At 45.2% G+C, this 22,489-nt stretch overlaps 1 protein-coding gene and 1 non-coding gene across 51 annotated transcripts in view; both read right to left on the bottom strand.

Moving 5' to 3' along the window:
• Nucleotides 1-22,489, bottom strand: part of LOC695267 (supervillin) — a 271,952-nt gene that overhangs the window by 130,327 nt on the left and 119,136 nt on the right. The gene's annotated exons all lie outside the window — the stretch shown is intronic.
• MIR938 (microRNA mir-938) lies at nucleotides 11,582-11,656 on the bottom strand. Its single transcript, NR_032710.1, has one exon. It is a non-coding gene; the product is annotated as a microRNA mir-938 (primary transcript).

Genomic DNA, 22,489 nt, shown 5'->3' on the forward strand with positions numbered 1-22,489 from the left:
AATCGATGCATTTCCCAAAGCCAATTTTACGAAACACTCCAAATAGAAACCCTGAAGCAAGGACATCTTTGTTTCAAGTAGTTTTAATATCTCCAAGACATGCAATAAATTAATGTTAGCAAATTATTTCATTCATTCACTCAACAAATATTTATGGAGCACCCGAGAGGCCAAGCCCAGTTCTGGGGCTGTGGATCACAGGAGCTTATGTTCTAGTAATAATCAAATAAAGAATAATGTTTCACACGTTTATCGGCCTTCTCTTTTAATATACATGACGTGAAATGTGTTTACATGTGTGAAATCTCAAATCCTCTGGGAACACCTGTGCTTCTGCATTGCTGGTTTCTCTCTTCAGCACCTTGGCTGTCATTCTCACCTTGACCTCCCAGGCAGGTCCAGAACTTTCCACTCCTTGCCCTCAAGAAGAATCTGTTGAATAAAATGACTGTGGACCATGGCATCGAAACCCAGGGAATCCAAACTAACAGGCTTTATTGTCAGCTGTATAAAAGGGCTTTTGCTGTTTTCAATTGTCTGTATTATAAGCTAATATATTGACAGTTATTAAAGTGAAGCAGTCTTGTAAAAAAGTAATAGCTCGCTCTATAAAACCTGATGCAATCCTGTGCCATAGTAAAAATTCTGTATGTAAACATTGCAACTGTGTGAACAGTTTATTCAGAACCTCACCTCTGACAAAGCAATAATAACTCCCCGATTCTCCTCCTCTGCACCCTCCACCTTTTTAAAAAACTGACAGCCTAAGAACTATCATGTTCCTAAGTATGCGAGTCCTTCCAGCACATTAGGTGCTAGAGAATATACCAGGGCAGCAGACAGAACTCATGCCAGCTTATGTCATTGGCCTTGCTGCATGAAGCTCCATGCTGCGAAGGGATCTTAGCACACGTGGGGAGATCCAAGTGCTCTGGGTGAGGGCTGATGCCTGTTCCTGGCTCAGGAGGTAGATGAGCAAAGAGCCTGCCAGGCATTTACCACTGCTAGTACCTTATATGGTCCTGGCTAATGCTCATGAGACATAAAGAGGTTTCTCTGGGCTGGGTGCCGTGGCTGATGCCTGTAATCCCAGCACTTTGGGAGGCTGAGGCAGACGGATCACTTGAGGTCAGGAGTTCGAGACCAGCCTGGCTAACATAGCGAAACCACATCTCTGCTAAGAATACAAACAATTAGCTGGGAATGGTGGTGTACGCCTATAATCCCAGCTGCTTGGGAGGCTGAGTTGGAAGAATTGCTTGAACCTGGGAGGTGGAGGTTGCAGTGAGCCAAGATGGTGCCACTGCACTCCAGCCTGGGCAACAGAGTGAGACTCTTTCTCAAAAAAAGAAAGAAAAAAGGAGATTTCTCTGAAACAACGTCACCGTTTTTAAGCATCTAAGTGTAATATTTGCATATTCTACTTTCCAACAGGTTACCTATTTCTGAATAAGAAAATAAAGCCACTTCGATATTTCACAAGACAAGGGGCAAGAAAAATCTTCTAAAAGCACATAATTTCACAAAAGCTGAATACATATTGGTTTTTCGTTTCTGTTTAAAATTCTACGTAAGTCGCCCAGGTGCTGCTCAGTTTCTTGCAGCTGCAATTCTTCCAGTTAACAGCGAGACCTCCGTAATGGAGGTTTCAATGTCAAGGCATCCGCCATTGCACAGTCTCTGACAGTTATGTAGGAAGCGGAGGAGCATTTTGCCAGACCCAATATTTGATCCAAATTAACAGTAAAGTACGCATAAACAATCAATGCTAAAACATGCAAGTGAACTTCGTTAGGTAAAATCTCTTGGCGGGAAGGAAGCCTAGTTGATTTTCAAGCAAAATCTGTGTGACTATAGTTACACTGAGTCTAAACAAAATTCAAATCATTTATCTAAGTATTTCCTTCATGATCAAGGCCTAGATTAAAGTTCATTCTAATGACTAACGTTCTATCTCATTCTTTAGGGCTAGTAAAAGGGTAGTGGAAATAAGTTCAATTTCAACTCAGTTTCTAAATTTAAAGGAAAAAAGTCTCTAAAATTCTAATTTATTGAATTGCTGAAGGGAAGTTTTAAACAAAAGCAGGACTTTGGATATTCAAGGTCACATTGAAAGCTATCAAATATGGTGATCCAGGTTTAAATATTACCTTGAAGACTGTGGCCCTAATCTCTGTGCTATGTTTAACATTTTTTGATAGCAGCCACATTGATATTTATATAGTTAGAGAATACTTGTTTAAAAAGAAAAGAGATTCTGTGATTTTATAGTGAAATCATATTATAACGCAGTACTTCATTAACATTTCACACTACTATAAAAGTACACACAAGACATAGGCTGTCCCACGGTCCCCTGCAGGCTCTGACAGTAGCAGACAGTTGGATGTTAACTGTTAAGTGCCTGAAACTCACTCTTAGACCTTCACATAAAGGATATAGGCTGGGTCACTAAAGATCCCCAAATATTTCAACTGGGGAATCGAGAGCATTTCTCACTCCCCATCTGCCCATCAGGAAGATTCCAGACCAAAGGAAATCCACACATGGGGCCCCCAGTTGCTTACTTGTCAGACTCAAGTCCTTAGAAGCCAAAGATGGTCTTCACTAAAACCTGACCAGAATGGTTATCAAAACCCAAATACACCAAACGCCTTCCACTCTCTGCCTCCCGGCCTCCTTCTCAGAGCTTGGGCAATTCACCTCTAATTCAAACCTTCTAAGGAAAAGAACTATAGAACTTCCCAAATTGGCAATGTAATATTTTGGACAATGTGCCAAAACTTATTAAGAATATTTAACACCATACATATGTTAAGAAATAGTCCATAAATCAATCCTATAATTTTTCAAAAGGACAATAATGTCATTAAACGGATTGTGCCCAAGCCCTTATCCTTGGAGACTGAGAAATGCCCTTTTATTCTTAATTTACACCCAATTTTAAGAAACTTGGCAAAACTACGGAGACAGTAAGCAGATCAGTGGTTCTCTGGGGTTGGGAGGGGAGAGAGGAATGCATAGGTGGAACACAGTGGATTTTTAAGGCGATGAAAATACCCTGTAGTGTACTACAGGTTGAATATCCCTAATCAGAAAATCCAAAATTGGTTCAGTTGCAAAATCACCAAGTTTTTGAGCCTTGACATGAGACAATGACACCTTTGCTTTCTGGTGGTTCAATGTACACAAACTTTGCTTCATACACAAAATTACTTAAAACATTATATAAAATAACCTTAAGGCCATGTATATAAGGTGTACATGAAACAAAACAATTCAGTGTTTAGACATTGGTCCTGTCCCCAAGACATCTCATTATGCACACGCAAATATTCTAAAATAAAAAAAGAATTCTGAGATCTGAGACACTCCCAGGTCCCAACCATTTCGGATGAGAGATACTCAACCTGTATAATAATAGATGTTATCATTATATATTTGTTCAAACCCACAGGCTATACACCAAGAGTAAATCCTAATTAAACTATGGACTCTGGGTGATAGTGATGTGTCAGTGTAGGCTCATCAACTGTAGCATATGCACCACTCTAGGGGGGGATGCTGATGGTGGGGGAGGCTGTGCAAGTGGGAGGCAGAGAGTTTATGGGAAATCTCTGTACCTTCTTAATTTTTTTTTTTTTTTTTTTTGAAACAGGGTCTCTCTCTGTTACCCAGGCTGAAGTCCAGTGGTGCAATCTCGGCTCACTGCAATCTTTGCCTCATGAGCTCAGGTGACCCTTCCACCTCAGCCTCCTGAGTAGTGGGGACTACAGGTGTGCACCACCACACCCAGCTAATTTTTGTATTTTCAGTAGAGACAGGGTTTCGCCATATTGCCTAGGCCAGTCTTGAACTCCTGGGCTCAAGCAATCAGCCTGCCTCAGCCTTCCAAAGCTTTGGGATTACAGGCGTAACCCACTACACCCGGCCTCTGCTCAATTTTGAATCTGAAACTGCTCTAAAAAATACTTGAAAAGCACACACCTCTGGGCTCTATAGTTCCCCAGTCCCTGCTGTGTTTCATACACTGAGAAATTAAGGAAGGTAAAGCCCCTGAAGGGGAGGGGAAGGGACGCTGGGCCTGGTATGGAGACTCCGTTACACTCCTGTTTCCTCTCCTCGGTTAGGCCTACATCACTCTACATCTGCAAAACCAGGAACCCGCAGTCCAAACTCGATCAGTCTTCTCTGTGGAACCTGTGATTCTCATGAGTCGGGCGCTAGCAGTCCCGCCTCTGTGGGCATGGAAGGAAGCCCCAGGAAGCTGGGAAATGAGACAAGGACAGGGACAGGGTTGAGCAGGTGGGCTTTGTTTCGGTGAGTTTGCTAGGGTGAGAACGGAGCCCCACCCGGCACCCTCAGAGGCAGCACGGCTCTGCTAGGGTATGGATGGAGGTGAGGACAGGCGATGGTGCGCTGGCCACAGCACAGAAAGGCACGTGCCCAGTGAGGGAGAAGCGCCCTGACAGCAAATATACTGTTATTTACAAAAGATGGTGAAATAGAAACACATGAGCAACAGCAGCAAAGACGGGGAATTCCATTCATTTCACTAATCGTTTTCTTGACGAAGAAAGAATTAAAAATGTAAATATGAAACAAAATAGCTTTTGGGCAGGCAAACCCTTACAACTCATCTTTCAAGACAAAAATACATATGGCCCAGGGAAAAGTCTCTAGCATCAGTGCCTCTCTTCTGCTTCCAACCCAGTGAGCCAGGCCCGTATCCTCCAAGCAGGCAACGCGGTCTTCAGTCCCTGGTGGTTCTGTGATCGAGTTTTACCTCCCACGCCCTCACCGTAGGACCCAGGTGCTAGGCCAGCAGTTGTGGTGAGCTAATGAAGTGCCTCATTCCACACGTGGCCCTAGAGAAACAGTAGCTGCTCTGCCTGCTCTTGGCCATGTAGTCCATGGCCCCATCATTCCCAGGACAGCTAGGACAGCTCGCTGTTTCTGCAGGACAAGCTTAGAGACCAGTCCCGACACTTTCTTTTCTGCAGTGTTACCCAAAATGTCTTTACGGTCACGCATGATGAGGCCAGCCTGTGTGCATGTGAGCAGGTGTCATATATGAGAGCACGGGAAGCACCACACGCCCCTCTCCTTCACGAGGATTCCTTCTTCAGGGAGAGCTGTGCCTAGTGGGCTCTGTAGCTACGCACCACCATAATTTGTCCTTTAAAAATTACTTTCCTGGATGGGCACAGTGGATCATGCCTATAATCCTAGCCCTTTGGGAGGCTGAGGTGGGAGGATTGTCTGAGGCCAGGAGTTTGAGACCAGCCTGGGCAAGATAGTGAGACCCTGTCTCTATAAAGATAAAAAAAAAAAAATGAGCTGGGCATGGTGGCACGCACCTACAGTCCCAGCTATTCAGGAGGCCATGGCAGGAAGACCACTTAAGCCCGGGAGTTCAAGGCTGCAGCGAGCTGCGATTGCGCTACTGCACTGCAGCTTGGGCAACAGAGTGAGGCCCTGTCTCCAAAAGAAAAAAAAATTATTTCCCTTTGCCCACAGAGATCATGGGAAGAGCATTTCAGTAAGCCATCCAGCAATAGAGGAATTAAGAGGTTTGGAAAATGTGGGGATGGGGGATGATGCCACAACTCAAGGAGTATCAGGTTGTAGCCCACGGGGCATTGGGCTAGATGGAGGACCCCCATCGCCTCCTGGACCTCCCTTTTGTTACTTTCTCATGTATGGAAGCCAAGTTCCCACCCAGGGTCAAGTACAGAACCCATCCGATGTCAGCATAAATGAGTCACACTATACTGTCCATTTGAACAGCATTTCACTGCATGCAGAACGCTTTCCGTATCTCGTTTAATCTTCACACCGCATAAATGGACAATGGTAAAGTGTGTGATAATTTACAAAGGGCTTTAATCAAGGCAGCTTCGTGTGATCCTGCTAGTACGAAGTTAGGTGTATACCGTCCCCATTGCTGCAATGAGGAGACTGATCTCCAGGGGCTACAGGTAGTTAGGCATGGCAGGGCAGGAGAGGCCTCTCCCGCTCCCTACCAGCAATGTCTGGTGATGGTCCGGCAACTATTGCATTGCCTCTCTAAAAACGGTAATTCGGCAGCCAGGGAAAGACGGGCTCCTGATGGTGCACACCTGTTAACATTAAAAGTGTTAACTGAATGCAGACCCCAGGGAGAAGCAACCCCTTGCGCATACACGTTAAGAGAGAAAATGGCGAAGAATGATGTTCTGGGCATGTACATAACTCCTTAAACGGGCTGCACTGCTCACTTCCAAAGGGGAAAGAGGGCACTACACATGCGGAAATCCCACCCTAAGGGAAGAATCATGGGAGAGAGGGCGGTCTATAAAGTCCCAGGATCAAGGGTAAACGCCTCCTTTTTTCTCTTTTGGGCCTTCAGGCGCCCACCTGGATCTCTTCCAAGGGTTCTTTCCTGTTCTAAATCCTTTTATTTTTATTTTTGAGAGGGAGTCTTGCTCTGTTGTCCAGTCTGGAGAGCAGTGGCGATCTTGGCTCACTGCAACCTCCGCCTCCTGGATTCAGCTTCACGAGTAGCTGGGATTACAGGTGCCCACCACCACATCCGGCTAATTTTTGTATTTTTAGTAGAGACGAGTTTTTGCCATGTTGGCCAGGCTGGTCTCGAACTCCTGACCTCAAGTGATCCACTCACCCCGGCCTCCCAAAGCGCTGAGATTATAGGTGTGAACCACCACACCAGGCCTAAAGCCTTTTAAAATAAACTTCCACTCCTGCTCTGAACCTTGCCTTAGCCTCGTTCTGCTTGATGCCCCTCAGTTGAATTATTTCTTTTTAGGAGGCAAGGACTGAAGTTGCTGTGGACCCTTACAGATTCACAGCCGGTAACTCAGCGTAACTCGCATCTCTGCCACCGCTAACCCAGCTTTGTGCCCTTATGTTTCTAGTAGCATTATTCACTGTGGCTAAAATGTGGAAGCAACCTGGGTCCCTTGATGGATGAATGGGTCAACAAAATGTGGTGTATCTAAACCCAGTGGAATATTATTCAGCCTTTCAAAGGAAGGAAATTCTGACACCTGCTACAACTTAGATCATGCTAAGTGTAATAAGCCAGTCACAACAAAATACTGTATGATCCCACATAATGACGTACTTAGAGTAGTGACATTCACAGAGCTAGAAAGTAGAATGGTGGTTGTCAGGGGCTGGGGGAAGGAGAAGTGTAGTACGTATAATAGAGTTTCAGTTTTGCAAGATGAGAAGAATTTGGGAGATGGATGGGGATGGTTGCACAACAATGTGAATGTATTGATATTTAATACCACCAAACTGTATACTTCAAATGGTTAAGATAGTCCATTTTATGGTGTGTGTATTTTACCACAATAAAAAAAAAAATTGGAGGGAAAAAGCCCCACAGGGCTAGTAAGAGGAAAAAATGAAGGGTTAACAGGTGGGTTCTGAACCTGTGGGTGTGGGACTGAGGACCAAAAGGCTGTTTGGTCCCTGAAGTTTGTACAAAATCTCTGGATTGCTGCCTGTGTCCCTGTGGACAGAAATGACCGATCTGAGCTGCAAATGCCGGCATGCAGTTAAGACTGCCCCCAGTTTTCCCTCTGCCATCTCTAGTTTCAGTGGAGATTCCTCAGGGAAAGGATAATCCATATGTTTGAAAACTCAGCAGCAACTGTCTCTGGGTTGAGTGGGGAAATGAGGCCTGGAAATGGGTATCAAAGGGGCCTCCATCCCTGTTTTAGAATAATGTGAAAAGCCTGTTAGGTTTTATTCAAAACTGCTGTTTTCAAACCTTGGCCGGAGTGGCTGTGCAGATGCTGGACTCTGGTTGAGGAAAGAGTGAAGTGATAAAGGAAAGAAGATTGAAACAAGATTCTCACTACATTCTTCTGGTGACAGATTTGGAACATGAGCTAATGCACAGGCCAGCCCAGCCAACGTTTCATGAAAACAATGCTATCTACAGCTGCCTTGGGCATCTTTCAGAGCACAAAATAGCCTCTCTCCACTCCCTCCAGGCAGTTCAGTTTCTTTCTTTTTTTATTGATGCAAGGGTGTGGGTAATCCTTGCAAGCCAATATGTCATTTGGTTTAGCTTTAGAAATATTTGCTCATGCTGATCCGTCAAAGAAACAAAAAATGTTTCCTATAGCAGGACTATTTCATCTCTGCAATCACTAGTCTGGGCAAGTAAGAGATGAGAGAGAGGAACCTCAGCCTGACACCCAGGACAACACTCAACTTTTAAGCCTGACCTTGACCTTCAGGCAAACTCGCAGAATCACAGCTGTTCTTTTCTCTTGCCTGGAAAATTTAGAACACATTCAGCATCGTGAGAATGTTGTTTTCTTTCTTTTATTTGCCCTCTATTTTTTTTGTTCAGTCTTGCCTTTTTGTTTTAAAACTTGTTTCTTTTTTCTTTTTTTTTTTTTTTTTTTTGAGACAGAGTCTCGCTCTCTCCCCAAGGCTGGAGCGCAGAGGCATGATCTCAGCTCACTGCAACCTCTGCCTCCTGGGTTCAAGTGGTTCTTGTGCTTCAGCCTCCTGAGTAGCTGGGACTACAGGTGTGCGCCACCACACCCAGCTAATTTTTTGTATTTTTGGTAGAGACAGGGTTTCACCATGTTAGCCAGGCTGGTCTCGAACTCCTGACTTCAGGTGATCCACCCGCCTTGGCCTCCCCAAGTGCTGCGATTACAGGCGTGAGCCACCGTGCCCAGCCTGTTTTAAAACTTTGTGTAGTCTCCAGGGAGAAGCAAAAATAACAAAACCAATTTCCTAGCGGTCAGATAGACAGGATGTGGGTGGCTCACATGGTGAATGCAAATTTACACCAAATGTGGAAGTTGCTCATCAGGTGTCTATTAAGTAGGAGATTACTAATGACAGCCCTCTTCTGTTGGGTTTGCTATTCTAATGGAAGAGTTAGGTAGGAGTAGGGTAATCTGGTAAATGCATCCCACAAAAGAACTGATAAAATCCACTACATGTGGCAAAAGAGGTACTCTACTATTTAATCCTTTGGGCTGGATGAGACTTTTTTGATTCTTTTTTTTTTTTTTTTCTTAAGAGACAGGGTCTCACTCTGTTGCCCAGGCTGGAGTACAGCAGTGCAGTCATGACTCACTGCAGCCTCAAACTCCTGGGCTCAACCGGGTTCCCCACTTCAATCTCCCAATAGCTTGGGCTACAAGGATGAGCCACTATGTCTGGCTGGATGAGATCGTTACATGAATCACCGAAAAATTTTTACTCTGAATTTTGGCCATTAGTTATGTAGGACACAGACTAGAAATCACAAAGGGGCAGGTGGGAGGAGGCTTTAGAAGTCCTCTGGTTTAGTCATTGTCAACTGGAGCTGAGCATTGTTAGACCCTCCTAAGGAGCCTTAACGTTCCCACGCCCTCACCACACCCAGACATATGGCACCAGAATCTCTGGGCGGGACCCAGGCATGGGAATTTTTTGAAAGCTCCCCAGGTGATTCAGCATGCAGCCCAGGCCTGTTGCACCTCCACGTCAGATGGAGAAACGCACAGGTTGGCTAAGGTGCTGTCAGTGACAAAATCGGGACTGTAAGAACTCATCATTTTCTTTTATCAACAGCAGCATCATTTCCATAGTAAAGTTTGTCACTTGGTGATGCATTTTATACACATGTTATTAGAGAATAGGCAGTTAACATTTTCTTAGTCCCAGAACATGAAATATTGGGGCACAACAGGACCCTATGCAAAAATGAAGGAGTAGACTTGTGAGGAGAACACATCCAAACCAATCCCGTGAACCAGGAGAAGGACCAAAAGACCGTCCTAACTAAAACCCCACAATGGCGTCTCTCTTCAAGGGACCATGCTATGGGACCACTTATCTGATCTCAATTACAGTCAATACATATGATTATGATGTCCCAGGTTATTTCTCACACTCAGTGGTGAACGACTCACTTCTAGAAGTCAGATTTAATAAAACCACATACACGGACACTCCCTGGTGTCTGCGCGGCTTTAAAACCACTTTTCCTGGCTCCATTTCTCCCTGTCATTAATATACATAACTTATGTGCTGACTTGAAAGGTTTGTATTTTGTTGTGGTTTTCATCCTATCTCAGAAATCTGTCACTACAATTACACACGTTAGTCATCCAAGAAAAACAGCTAACAATACCAGCATAAATAAGTTCCTAGAGCAAAAGCATTGAAAAAAAAATTTCCCCCTGGATTTTTATTTATTCACTTTGCTTTCCAAAATGCTACATGCCACGTTTTAATCTAAAACCAATGTACGCATCAGTTTTACCCAATTCCAGAGCTGAAGCTGAAAATTATAAAGCTTAAAATGTGCTCCTCTGTATCTATGAACAAGATGCTTCTAAATCATTATGTATCAGAGAGAATAATGCATTAATGCATTATTTCTTTAAAAGTAGAAATGTGTTTAAACTGAACTATCCATATTCTTTCACCATAGCATCTAGAGACTTTTGGCCCTAGTTCTGGGAGAGGTTTAAGCCTGAGGCACAAACTGCAACTACTATATAGAACGAGGTTCTTGCCAGAGGCACATTTCAGGATTGAACCTGTGGCTTTCAGTTCCGATGCAGAGAAAAAAAGGTGACTGATGGCATACCATAAATGCAAAGAACAGCCTGGAGATTAAGAGCCTGGCCTCATCAGACATGAGTTCAAAGCCCAGCTCTGGTGCTTTTCAGCTATGTGACTCAGGCTAATGATTCTCTCTTCTAATGACAATGACTTTGAGGTTGTTCTAAGGATTGATGACATTCACATTTGTAATAGCGCACACCGCACCATGCCGGCTTCTGATTCTGCTACCTGGTGGCATCATCTCCTGCTGAGCACTGGTTACCTCTTTCCTCTCCCTCTCTCTTTCTTCTCTTCCCTATTATCTGCACTTTTGTCCGCTTGTTCATTATTCAGTTTGTTGATGGCTGAGTCCTTTATTCTTCTAAGTGTTTATCTTTGTACCGGTTCATTGCTTGTTGGGATCACAGTCAATTCGATTGAGCTAAATGTTGACACAGTGTTTGGTCTATGTGAAAGATCTGGCAGTGTTCTTTCAAAACATGGGGCCCTGGATTATTAGGTTATATTTCAATATTTTTCTTTTTTTTTTTTTTTTTTGAGATGGAGTCTCGTTCTGTTGCCCAGGCTGGAGTGCAGTGGTGCGATCTCCACTCACTGCAAGCTCCGCCTCCCGGGTTCACGCCATTCTCCTGCCTCAGCCTCCCGTGTAACTGGGACTACAGGTGCCCACCACCGTGCCCGGCTAATTTTTTTTGTATTTTTAGTAGAGACAGGGTTTCACCGTGTTAGCCAGGATGGTCTTGATCTCCTGACCTCATGATCCACCCGTCTCGGCCTCCCAAAGTGCTGGGATTACAGGCTTGAGCCACCACGCCCGGCCAATATTTTGCTTTTAACAATTTATGGAGCTATTAGTGACTCTAAACAGCTACAAAAGAAATGCTGTCCATGATAAAAGAGTTTTGATTATTTTGCAACGACTTAGAAGAAACTTAACGATGGTTCAGGAAGTGCTCCCTGGTACTTTAAGTGTTCATGAAGGTGGACCAAGTTCTTAAAGGTGTACCACAGTTCATGAAGGTGCACCGGCTTCATCTTTAAGTGCACATGGTACACTTTCCAACATGCCGTACCTGCTTGACCTGCCTTGTCTCGCCTTCCCCCCCTTGCTGTGGGACAACCTGGATCCCAGGCCCCAAAGGCTCAGAGGGACTACATACACTCTTCCATAAAAGGCCTAGGCAGGTGAAGTGTTCACTGCCAGAATGATTTGGGAGAAGAAAGAGAATGCAAATGTTTTTATTCATGAGTATAAATGCTTATGAAGTCAGGCCTTCTATGAAAATCTATAGCCTTATCAATCATGTACATTTGTAAACTGCAGCTTTCAAGTGGTTTTGCAATGTAATGTTTAAAGATGCAAATGGTCAAGCCTGAAAAAACACTAAATATAATCTTTTCAAAAAAGAAACGGAGAGGCCGGGTGCTGTGGCTCACACCTGTAATCCCAGCACTTCGGGGAACCGAGGCAGTTGGATCACCTGAGGTCAGGAGTTTGAGACCAGCCGGGTCAACATGGTGAAACCCTGTCTCTACTAAAAATACAAAAATTAGCCAGGTGTGGTGGCAGGCGCCTGTAATCCCAGCTACTTGGGAGGCTGAGGCAGGAGAATCGCTTGAACCCGGGAGGCAGAGGTTGCAGTGAGCTGAGATCGCACCATTGCACTCCAGCCCGGGCAACAAGCGAGAAACTCCATCTCAAAAAAAGAAAGAAAGAGAGAGGTATATCGGTTGTTTTGAAATGTTTTCGTGCCCAGGAAGATGATAATGAAGGACTTCTTACCATCCTGACAGCTGAAACTCGAGCACTCCTTCCCCTTGCTGGATGTATTTTGCTTTGGAGGTAAATAAATAAAAGCAAGTGCAGAACAGGAAGAGGCTGTAGCCAGGCATGGTATTTAGTCCCAGCTGGGAGAAACACTGTGAAAGAGTCCCACAAACCCTGCCCTCCCCCGTCATCCTCGTATCACAGAGAATGAAAATGCAAATAAGATTTCCAACCCTTTCTTCTTTATAAAGAAGAAAAAGGGAAGCAGGGGGAGAAGTTAGTAATTTTGTTTCCTGAAAGACTAAAAATAGGAATCTCTGTATTTCCAAGAAAGAGTTCTGCGGGGCATGCTGTGAAGCAAATAAAATGCTGTATGCACTCATATGAAGCTTTTAAAGCAAAAATGGAAAAGCAGTCAGTCAGCAGATGCTTGAAATTTGGTCTCAACCACAGTGAAATAGCCCTGGCTCCAGGCTACGGGACTCTCCCAAGGATCATGATATAATTTACGGCCAGACAGTTCATCTAATTTCTTCACCTGTAGGTTTCAAGCATACTTGGTATTCATATTTAATAGAGCCGCTGGCTGGATCATGAGGAAAGTGATGAAATGATACAGGAATGAGCAAAGGGACCCTCCCCTCTCAAAGTGATCACAGTATCTTACTTCATGGAACCACTCACCCAGGGCCGGCCAGGATACATTCAGAACAAAACAGATATTGAATAGAGCATTTAATGGGCACCTAAGGCATATGTTTTCAAATGACCTAAATGTTATTTTTGGAATTGCATTCAATTCATATAAAATTAGGCTGCTAATAGATGCCATACATAAAGCCAGGAATAAGCCCACAGTACAGTCTTTAAAAATCCAATTTACATTTGCAATTTTTTGACTCATGTGATTGAATCAAGTCAAAAAGCAGCAGAAGGTTCACAGTGAAATATTCCCGTCCCCTTCCCCATTTCTGAGGTGCCAGTTACAGTAGTCGCCCTGTATCCACGGCTTCCCTTTTCAAGGCTGCAGTCACCCGCCGTGCAGTACAATAAGATATTTTGAGAGAAAGAGAGGCACCACATTCACATAACTTTTATTACAGTATCTTACTAGAATTGTATTTTGCTATTAATTATTGTTCCTTTTTTTTTTTTTTTGAGACAGATTTTTGCTCTGTCACTCAGGCTGGAGTGCAGTGGTGCAGTCTTGGCTCACTGCAACCTCTACCTCCCAGGTTCAAGCAATTCTCGTGCCTCAGACACCTGAGTAGCTGGGATTACAGGGATGTGCCACCATGTCTGGCTATTTTTTTTTTTTTTTTTGCTAATTTTAGTAAGAGACAGGGTTTTGCCATGTTGGCCAGGCTGTTCTCAAACTCCTGGACTCAAGTGAGCTGCCCACCCCGGCCTTCCCAAAGTGTTGGGATTACAGGTGTGAGCCACTGTGCCTGGCCATATTGTTGATCTTTCATTGTGTCTTTATTTATTTATTTACTTACTTACTTACTCATTGATGGATTGATAGGGTCCTGCTCTGTTGCCCAGGCTGGAGTGCAGTGGCATAATCACACCTCACTGTGCCTCGATCTCCTGGTCTCACCGGTACATGAAGTAGCTGGGTCTACAGGTGCATGTCACCATGCCCAGCTAATCTTTTAAAAAACTTTTTGTAAAGATAGGGTCTTGCTATGCTGCCCAGGCTAATCTTGAACCCCTAAGATTAAATGATCCTCCCACCTGGGCCTCCCAAAATGCTGGGGTTACAGCCGCGAGCCACTGCACCTGGCCTAATTTATAAATTAAACATTTATCATAGGTTTATGTGTGTACAGTATGGGAAAAAACAGGATATATAGGATTAGGTTCTATCTGCGGTTTCAGGAATCCACTGAGGGTCTTCAAATGCATCCCCCAGGATAAAAGAGGGAATACTGTATTTGTTTCTTGTTTGTCCTTATGGAGTTTCTTTACGCAAGCAAATACAAATAGATACTTAGTTTCCCTTTCATATGTAAGCAGAAATGTGCAAAGTACACTTAGCAATGTGCTTTGGAGATCTTCCCATATAGGCACACAGGCATTAGCCTCATTTTCTTACAGGTGCATAGTATTTTACTGTACGCAGGTTCTATGATTTACTTAGCCAGTCCTCTATGGATAGGCCTTAAGGTTTCTATTCTTTTGCTATTTTCAAACAAAGCTATATCACTTTGAATCTAAGTGTATCTGAAAGAATTCTGACAAAAACTGTCAAATCGCACGACTTGACTTTCCCATCAGCCACGGGTCCCGTCTTCCCCCAGCCTCAGCGGACTGCAAGAGCGGCTGCTAGAGTTTTGCTGCGCTGAGGTTTCCCAGATATGGTACATTTCTTTCCTCTTACTAAGAATGAGGTTGAGCATCTTTCCATATGTTTTAGGCTCCTTAAATTCCTTTTCCCTTTTTTGTGAGCTGTCTGTTCAGATCTTTTGTCTATTTTGATAGTTTTAACTTTTTAAAAGGATTTCCAGAAATGTCTATACTAACATATTAGCCATTTGTCTGTGCTGTGAGCAGTAAATAGTTCTCCTAGTTTTCTTCCTCTTTGGCAGGTTTTTTCCCCTTAGTGGAAAAGTGGTTTATATATATATATTCAAATATATATATGTTATTTATATAATATATATTTTATATAAATAAATATATATGTATGTTTGTGTAGAGAGTTAATTTTTATCAGTCTTTTCTTTCATGGTTTCTTAATTCTAAATCAGTTGGAAAGGTTTGCCAAATCCACAGCTACGAAGAAATTCTCCTGTTTCATTCTAGTACTTATCACTTTTTATTTTTATTTATTTTGAGATGGAGTCTTGCTCTGTCGCCCAGGCTGGAATGCAGTGGTGCGATCTTAGCTCACTGCAACCTCCACCTCCTGGGTTCAAGCAATTCTCCTGCCTCAGCCTCCCGAGTAGCTGGGATTACAGGCATCCGCCACCATGCCCAGTTAATTTTTGTATTTTTAGTAGAAAGGGCTTCTGTCACATTGGCCAGGTTGGTCTCGAACTCCTGAACTTAAGACATCCACCTACCTTGGTCCCCAAGTGCTGGGATTACAGGCGTGAGCCACAGCTCCCAGCCTATTTTTAAAATTTTTTGTAGAGATGGAGTCTTGCTGTGTTCCCCAGGCTTGTCTTAAACTCCTGGTCTCGAGCAGTCCTCCCGCCTCAGCCTCCCCAGTTGCTGGGATTACAGACATTGGCCACTGCAACCAGCCAATATTTTTGATTTTGAAAAAATTTAAGCCTGTACAAAGTAGAGAGAATGCTGTAATAAACTGGCATATACCCCCACCTAAATTCAACCACTATCACGGTTTTGTCATACTTCTTTCTTCTCTCTCTTCTCTCTAACTCTCTCTCTCAACAAAATTATTTTGAAGTACACCCAAAATATCAAGTCATTTTACCTCTATATACTTCAATGTGCATTTTAAAATTATGAATATTTCCTTGTATAACTATAATGCTATTATATGTAACAAAATTAACAATATTATTTGGTATCATCTAATAGTTGATCTATATTTGGTTTGCTCCAGTTGCTTCAAAAATGTATTTTTACAGTTGGTTTGTCCAAATAATAATGCATTTGTGGTTTCATTTTTGAAAACATTTAGCTATTTTTTTATTTGTTTCTTTGAGTCAGAGTCTTGTTCTGTCACCCAGGCTGGAGAGCAGGGGTAGGATCTCGGCTCATGGCAACGTCTGCCTCCTGTGTTCAAGCAATTCTCCTGCCTCAGCCTCCCGAGTCACTGGGATTACACGTGCCACCACACGAGGCTAATTTTTGTATTTTTAGTAAAGACGAGGCTTTGCCATGTTGGTCAGGCTGGCCTCAAACTTCTGACCTCAGGTGATCTGTCCACTTTGACCTCCCAAAGTGCTGAAATTATAGGCATGAGCCACTATGCCCGGCCTACACATTTAACTATTTAAATATTTGATCCATTAGAAATTTATCCTGGTGTGGGGCATGATTTATTTATTCTTCCATATGGTTACCCAGTTGCCATTACATTTATTGGGCAATCTAGTTTTCTTCATTGACTTTAAATGACAGGTTTCAAAATTTATGTATTCTCATATATATCTGGGACTACTTCTGGCTTTCTAGTATGTTCTACTATCTTGTTTGTTCACTTGCCAGTACCACATTATTTTAATTACTGAGGCTGTGTAATGCGTTCAATAACTGGCAGCTCTTGCTTATTTATCCATGTGAACTTTGGAATCTGCTTGTCTAGTTTATCTTTTTTCTTAATGGTTGGTATTTTACTGGGAATGTGTAAAATGTACTAAATTAACTTAGGAAGAATTGATATATTTATAACCTCAAACTTCTCTAATTTAGAACATAATTTTTTTTCACATTCTTTTTTGGATTTTTTAGGAGTATCTTCCAGTTGTTTACATAGATTTGACATGTTTCATGTTAAGTTATTCCCTGGTACTGAATTGCGTTGTTACTGTAGCAAGTGTGGTGTTTTCTTCCTCTGTAGTCTGTGAATGGGCTGCTGTTTGGAGGTACAGCTTTCCACAGTGCCGACGTCTTACTCTCTGCCTGAAAAGATGCTCCAAGGCCCAGCACACCCACGCTGTGACAAGCAGGGCACATCCCTGAGTAAGAGCTGGTGCAGGTCAAGGCAGCTCAAAGCCTCCCATCCTCACTCCAACCCCTTCCCGGGTAAGGCTCAAGGAGCTGGGAACCTGGAGTAAGAAGACGTAAACTGAGTTGTGAAAAAGCAAACTCTAAGAGCTGGGAGGCTCTTTCCCATCAAGCTTCTAAGAAAGCTAAACTTTCTCTAATATGAGAGAAATAATTTGCTATGAGATTAATGTAGATCCACTGCAAGACGGGCATCCAACCTATCATTCTTTTGGATTCACAGCAAAGCTCATCAAAGACTGCCAGCAACCATTCTACGCACAGCCCTGGATTTGGCAGTCACTTTGAGTATGGGACTCTCTACTGCCCCTCCCACCTACACAACATTACCCCCGCCTCTTCACCCCTGCAGGTGCCCTCACTCATGGCCAGGCTGGGCAGGATTAGCTTCTCTGCTGCGAGAGGGATGTCAAGGCAGTGGAAGTGGGGTTGGCAATTACCTCTGCTGCAAAGTCCTCTGGTTGAGACACGAGGCTCAGCCTGCCTTCCTGCCAACTGTTGATGGCAGCAGTGGCCCATCTGGGGTGGTTGCTGTGAGGACGCCAGCTGCAGCAGGGAAGCCATGGCTGGGATTGTGCACTCTGTGGAGCTGCCAGGGGCCAGGAACAGGTGATCCTAGCAGGAGCCCTGCGCCCTACTGAGCTGGCAGGATGGGAGCTTGTTCTCCCAGGCAGTTGCAGCTGCCCAGCCATGGCTCTGGACCTGGGCATCCCTGCACTCTCCAGGGCCTGGGAAGCCTCCTAGTCCTGCAGGCAGAAGTGCCTGTTCCCACTCCCTGGCCTCTCCTCTCTCCCGGTGCCCACACCAGTGTGAAGCAAAGTTGTGGCAGAGCCAGCACCCTGCTGCTTCAGCCCTCCCTGGACTTTGGGCAGTGATGAGTATGGGAGGGAGGCTGGGGGCATTGATGGCAGCTGAGCACGGGCCTGTGGGTGCCCCTCAGTGCAGACAGCCTGGGTGCCATAGATGGCATGTTGATGGCAGTGGGAGGCAGACAGGTTCCTAGGCAGGAAGGGGTGGGTCTCTGGTGAAACCCTACTTTTAAGCCAGGGATGGCCTGAAGCCTGGGGGCTCAGCTGCCCGTTCCAGGTGGAGTCCGCAACCTGGAGTGAGAAGTTCATTGATGTGCCTTTTGGCCAATCAGATGGTGCTTTTTCCAGGCCTGCCTATGGCCAGCTATGGACCAATCAGCATGCACTTCCTCCCTTCTAAGCCCATAAAAACCCCAGACTCAGTCAACCTAAGGCACTTGTCTGGACTATGTGTGGAAAGGAGCTACCCACTTTGGGTCTCCTGAGAGCTGTTCTGTCACTCATTTAAGCTCCTGTCTGCCTTGTTCACGCTCCAGTTGTCTGCATAACCTCATTCTTCCTGAACATGGGGCAAGAACTCAGGACCTGCTGAACGGCGGAAGTGAAAGGAGCTGTAACATGTTCCTGACCAGTTCGCTGAGCTGTGGGTGATGACATGCTCCTGCGCCATGGGAGTAAAGGATGGCAACCCTTCTGGGGGCCCAAACCTCAGGATTCCCTGAGCTAGAGCTGCTGTAACACTATAGCCCTCCCACCCTCTGCTGGTGCCGAGTGGCCACCCCACATGATGGGAAGCAGCAGTGGGACTGGTCCAGCCCATGAGCCACGGGCCAGAGCAAGGTGGTGGGACTGAAAGAGCTGTAACACAAATGGGCTGAAACATGTCCCCCCACTCATCACACTGTAGGTAACAAGAAGTAGGGAAGAGCTACAGCTCTTCTGGAAGCCCAGCCCTTGGCGCTCGCTGAGCCATGGCTGTGACATGCTGTAACACCTATCTGGGGCCTCTGCAGTTCTTGGTGTCGCCGAGCTTTCAGGCGCCACCACATTCCCCTCATCCAGATGCTGGTGCCGACAGTGGAAGTCACTTGTGATACATCTGGTCCAGCCGCAGCCTCGAAGGGAGCTGGCACATGGAGCTTCCCACCCTGCTGCAGCAGCCAGCATGCCTGGACTATAACTCAAGCAAAGGCACCACCAGTCACAGAGGTTTCTGGCTGGTGAAGTGACACCCTAAGGATCCTGTGACACTGTGACCTCCCTCCCACTGAGAGACTAGTAAGGACCGGACAGGCTCATCATGGTGAAGTCAGAGCAACCCTCACCCTGTTCTCATTTCCACACTGTGGCGGGTTCCCTGCCAATCTGAGTACTTTGTCCCACTTGTAACTCTGACTTCTTGCAGATCTCTATCTCCAGTCAGTTCCGCAACCTGGGCAATTCTTCCCTCACGCCCCACCCTCATCCCTTCCTTTTCCTTCTTACTGCCATCATCGCAGAATTTGAGACTTGTACAATCACAGTAGCCTCTGAACTACCTCTGGTGGTGTCTCCTCCTCTTCTCCATCCTCCATAGGGCCAGAGCATCTGTTTTTTTCCACAATCCCATAAACACATACCACTTGTCTTGTCATTGAAGACTCTCCCCTGCCCAAACAAGCTCCATTCATTCTGCATTTTTTTTTTTTTTCAAGACAGGGTCTCGCTCTGTCATCCAGGCTGGAGTGCAGTGGCATGATCCTCAGCTCACTGCAACCTCCACTTCCTGGGTTTAAACAATTCTCCAGGCATGCTTCACTATGCCTGGCTCACTTTTATATTTTTAGTAGAGATGAGGTTTCACCATGTTGCCCAGGCTGATTTCAAACTCTTGGCCTCAAATGATCCTCCCGCCTCAGCCTCACAAAGTGTTGGGATTACAGGCGTGAGCCACCGCACCCGGCCCATTCTACCTTCATGTGTCCTTTCCTCCTTCCCACCAACCTCCATCTTTTCATGAATGAAAATCCCACCCACCCTCTGTGCCCATGAAACCTTCCCAGACTCCCTCAGCCCCTGGCTCCGCACCTCCCATAACTCCTGTGCAGTGCATCACTTGTGATTCTTTCGGTGCAGTCTCGCTCCTGCACTTCTGAGCTGCTGAAGGAGGTTCTCTGCTACCCAAAGCACACTGGCCCGTAACCGTGTTCAGCTCACTTTTGTGCCCAGAGACATCAGCTACTTCATAATTACCATGGACAATCTTCTGCTTTTTCCACCTAAATCACCTTGATTTCTAGTTGCCTTTTTGGATACCAATAAGTAACACTCATACCCAGCTCACTAAGTGCCTGAGAGGAATGTCGCCCCCTCCTCCCTCAGTCAAGTATCCTCGTTGGAGCATGATCTACACTTCCGCCATCTACTCGTGCCTTGCCTATATCCCTCTGAATGCAATTCTTGGTTTACTCTTGTTTAGTGAGAAGGAAGCTTGTTCACTATCTTCAGTACACTGCTCCTTCACACTTTCAAAAAATGTCTAAAAGCACTTAAAACTCCCTCTTTGTAGAGGCTTGATCTGTTTTAAACATAAGGACTGGATGCTGGTATGGCCACTGCTCCTGTCTCGAATAGGAACCGCGGTGGGGGTACTGTTCCTGTCTTGAATAGGAACCGCGGTGGGGGTACTGTTCCTGTCTCGAATAGGAACCGCGGTGGGGGTACTGTTCCTGTCTCGAATAGGAACCGCGGTGGGGGTACTGTTCCTGTCTCGAATAGGAACCGCGGGGGGGGTACTGTTCCTGTTTCGAATAGGAACCGCGGTGGGGGTAATGCAGGAATGTGTCAAGTGGTTACTCATCCCCCACTGCTGCCAAGCAGGACGACATGTAATAAGTCTCATTTTAGCTCCGACAGGCGTGTCCCTATAACATATGACAGTTCAAACACTGGCCCTTGTGTAAGATAAAAATCACTTGACATTTTTTAGCATTCTAGAATATTTTGGAGAGGAATCAGGAGCAAACCAATGCCAAAGGTAAAGAAGTCTGAATTCAAGGGGTAGCAAAAGGTAAGGGTAGTTATTGTCAGATGTGGTTAAAAGGCAGGCAGGACCCCAGCTCTGCAGAATCGTGCAGATGAGGCAAAGGAGCATCTCAGAGACAAAGCTGCTACTTACAAGAACTTCTGGTCTCAACCAGTCAGAACTCAGAGTGAATCCTTTGAGGTGACTGGAGCCAGCTGATTCCCTGAGACCCCCTACCCTTGGGACAGCTTAAAGGCTTAAGACTACAGATGGGTATTATTAGAAAACGGGGCCACACCAGAACCAGCGGGAGAATCTCTCATTCCATGGACTTTACGCTCCAGGAGATACCAAGTGGCCCAGTGGGAGGGTGGGGTTTGGAATGCCGTGGAATCTGTTTGCAATATGTTGGCTCGTTTTTCTCCAGAAATATTCTGCCTGCCCTGGGGGGTAGCTCAGATGTTGGCAGGACTCACCTCCTCAGCTATCTCAGGAAAAAAAAAATCAATCCTTAGTCCTTTTTCCCATTGCAAGTCATAAGAGAATGTGCTTCCACCCCAGGGTAGCATGTGCCAGCCAGGTGGTGAGGTCATTGGAGCAGGAGTCCCAGGGAATAGGAGGAGCACGGACAGTTACAACCGACTATAGATCCTCAACAGCCAACAGAGAAGTAATAAGACCCCTTGTTCCAGTGATTCTCAGGGAAAATATTTTAGAGTTCCCTGCTCTCTGTTTATCTCCTTTCTAACTTCTTGTGTATTGGCAGTGGAATGACTGACCATTGCACCATCAGGCAGTGGAATGACTGACCATTCTTTACATCATCCATGATATCAGGGATGGAGTCGGAAGTGAGCTCTTTGGTGGGCTGGGTGGAATTATAGGGGCATCACTTGCACGCTCATAAATGATCTCCCTCCTTGTGAGACTCAGAGTTTGGGGGCAGTGCTGTCCTCCCAGGGTGCTCTGCCAAATATGCTTAAGTTCAACGGATAACTAGTATTTCAAAGAAACAGCTCTGGAGCTCTGTACCCAGAAAACACAAGAAGAGGACATCGTGAGTTCTCTTGGATTTTAAATGTGATTTTCTAAGAGATTTATGTTATGCAGTTAAGAAAAGAAAAACACATAGCAAAGGAAAAAAGATTTCAAAAACTTTCAAAAACGTAGATCCTTAGTAAGTGTGCTTTTCCTAGTCACAAATGTCTAATCTGTACAGGACAATTAGGACAATGTTCACAAAGCCCCATGCTGGTGGGTTCGCCCAAGCTCATGGCTGGATGGCCACTGGGCCAAGATGCTATAGAAGGAGGTATGAGGCTGAGCATGGTGGTTCACGCTTGTGATCCCAGCAATTTGGGAGGCCGAGGTGGGCGGATCACAAGGTCAAGGGATTGAGTCCATCCTGGCCAACATGGTGAAACCCGGTCTCTACTAAAAATACAAAAACTAGCTGGGTGTGGTGGCACGTGCCTGTAGTACTAGTACCAGCTACTTGGGAGGCTGAAGCAGGGGAATTACTTGAATCAGGGAGGCAGAGGTTGCAGTGAGCAGAGATCGTGCGATTGCACTCCAGGCTGGCAACAGAGCGAGACTCCATCTCAAAAA

This window comes from Macaca mulatta, chromosome 9, assembly GCF_049350105.2.
Source record: "Macaca mulatta isolate MMU2019108-1 chromosome 9, T2T-MMU8v2.0, whole genome shotgun sequence".
NCBI classification, from domain to species: Eukaryota; Metazoa; Chordata; class Mammalia; order Primates; family Cercopithecidae; genus Macaca; species Macaca mulatta.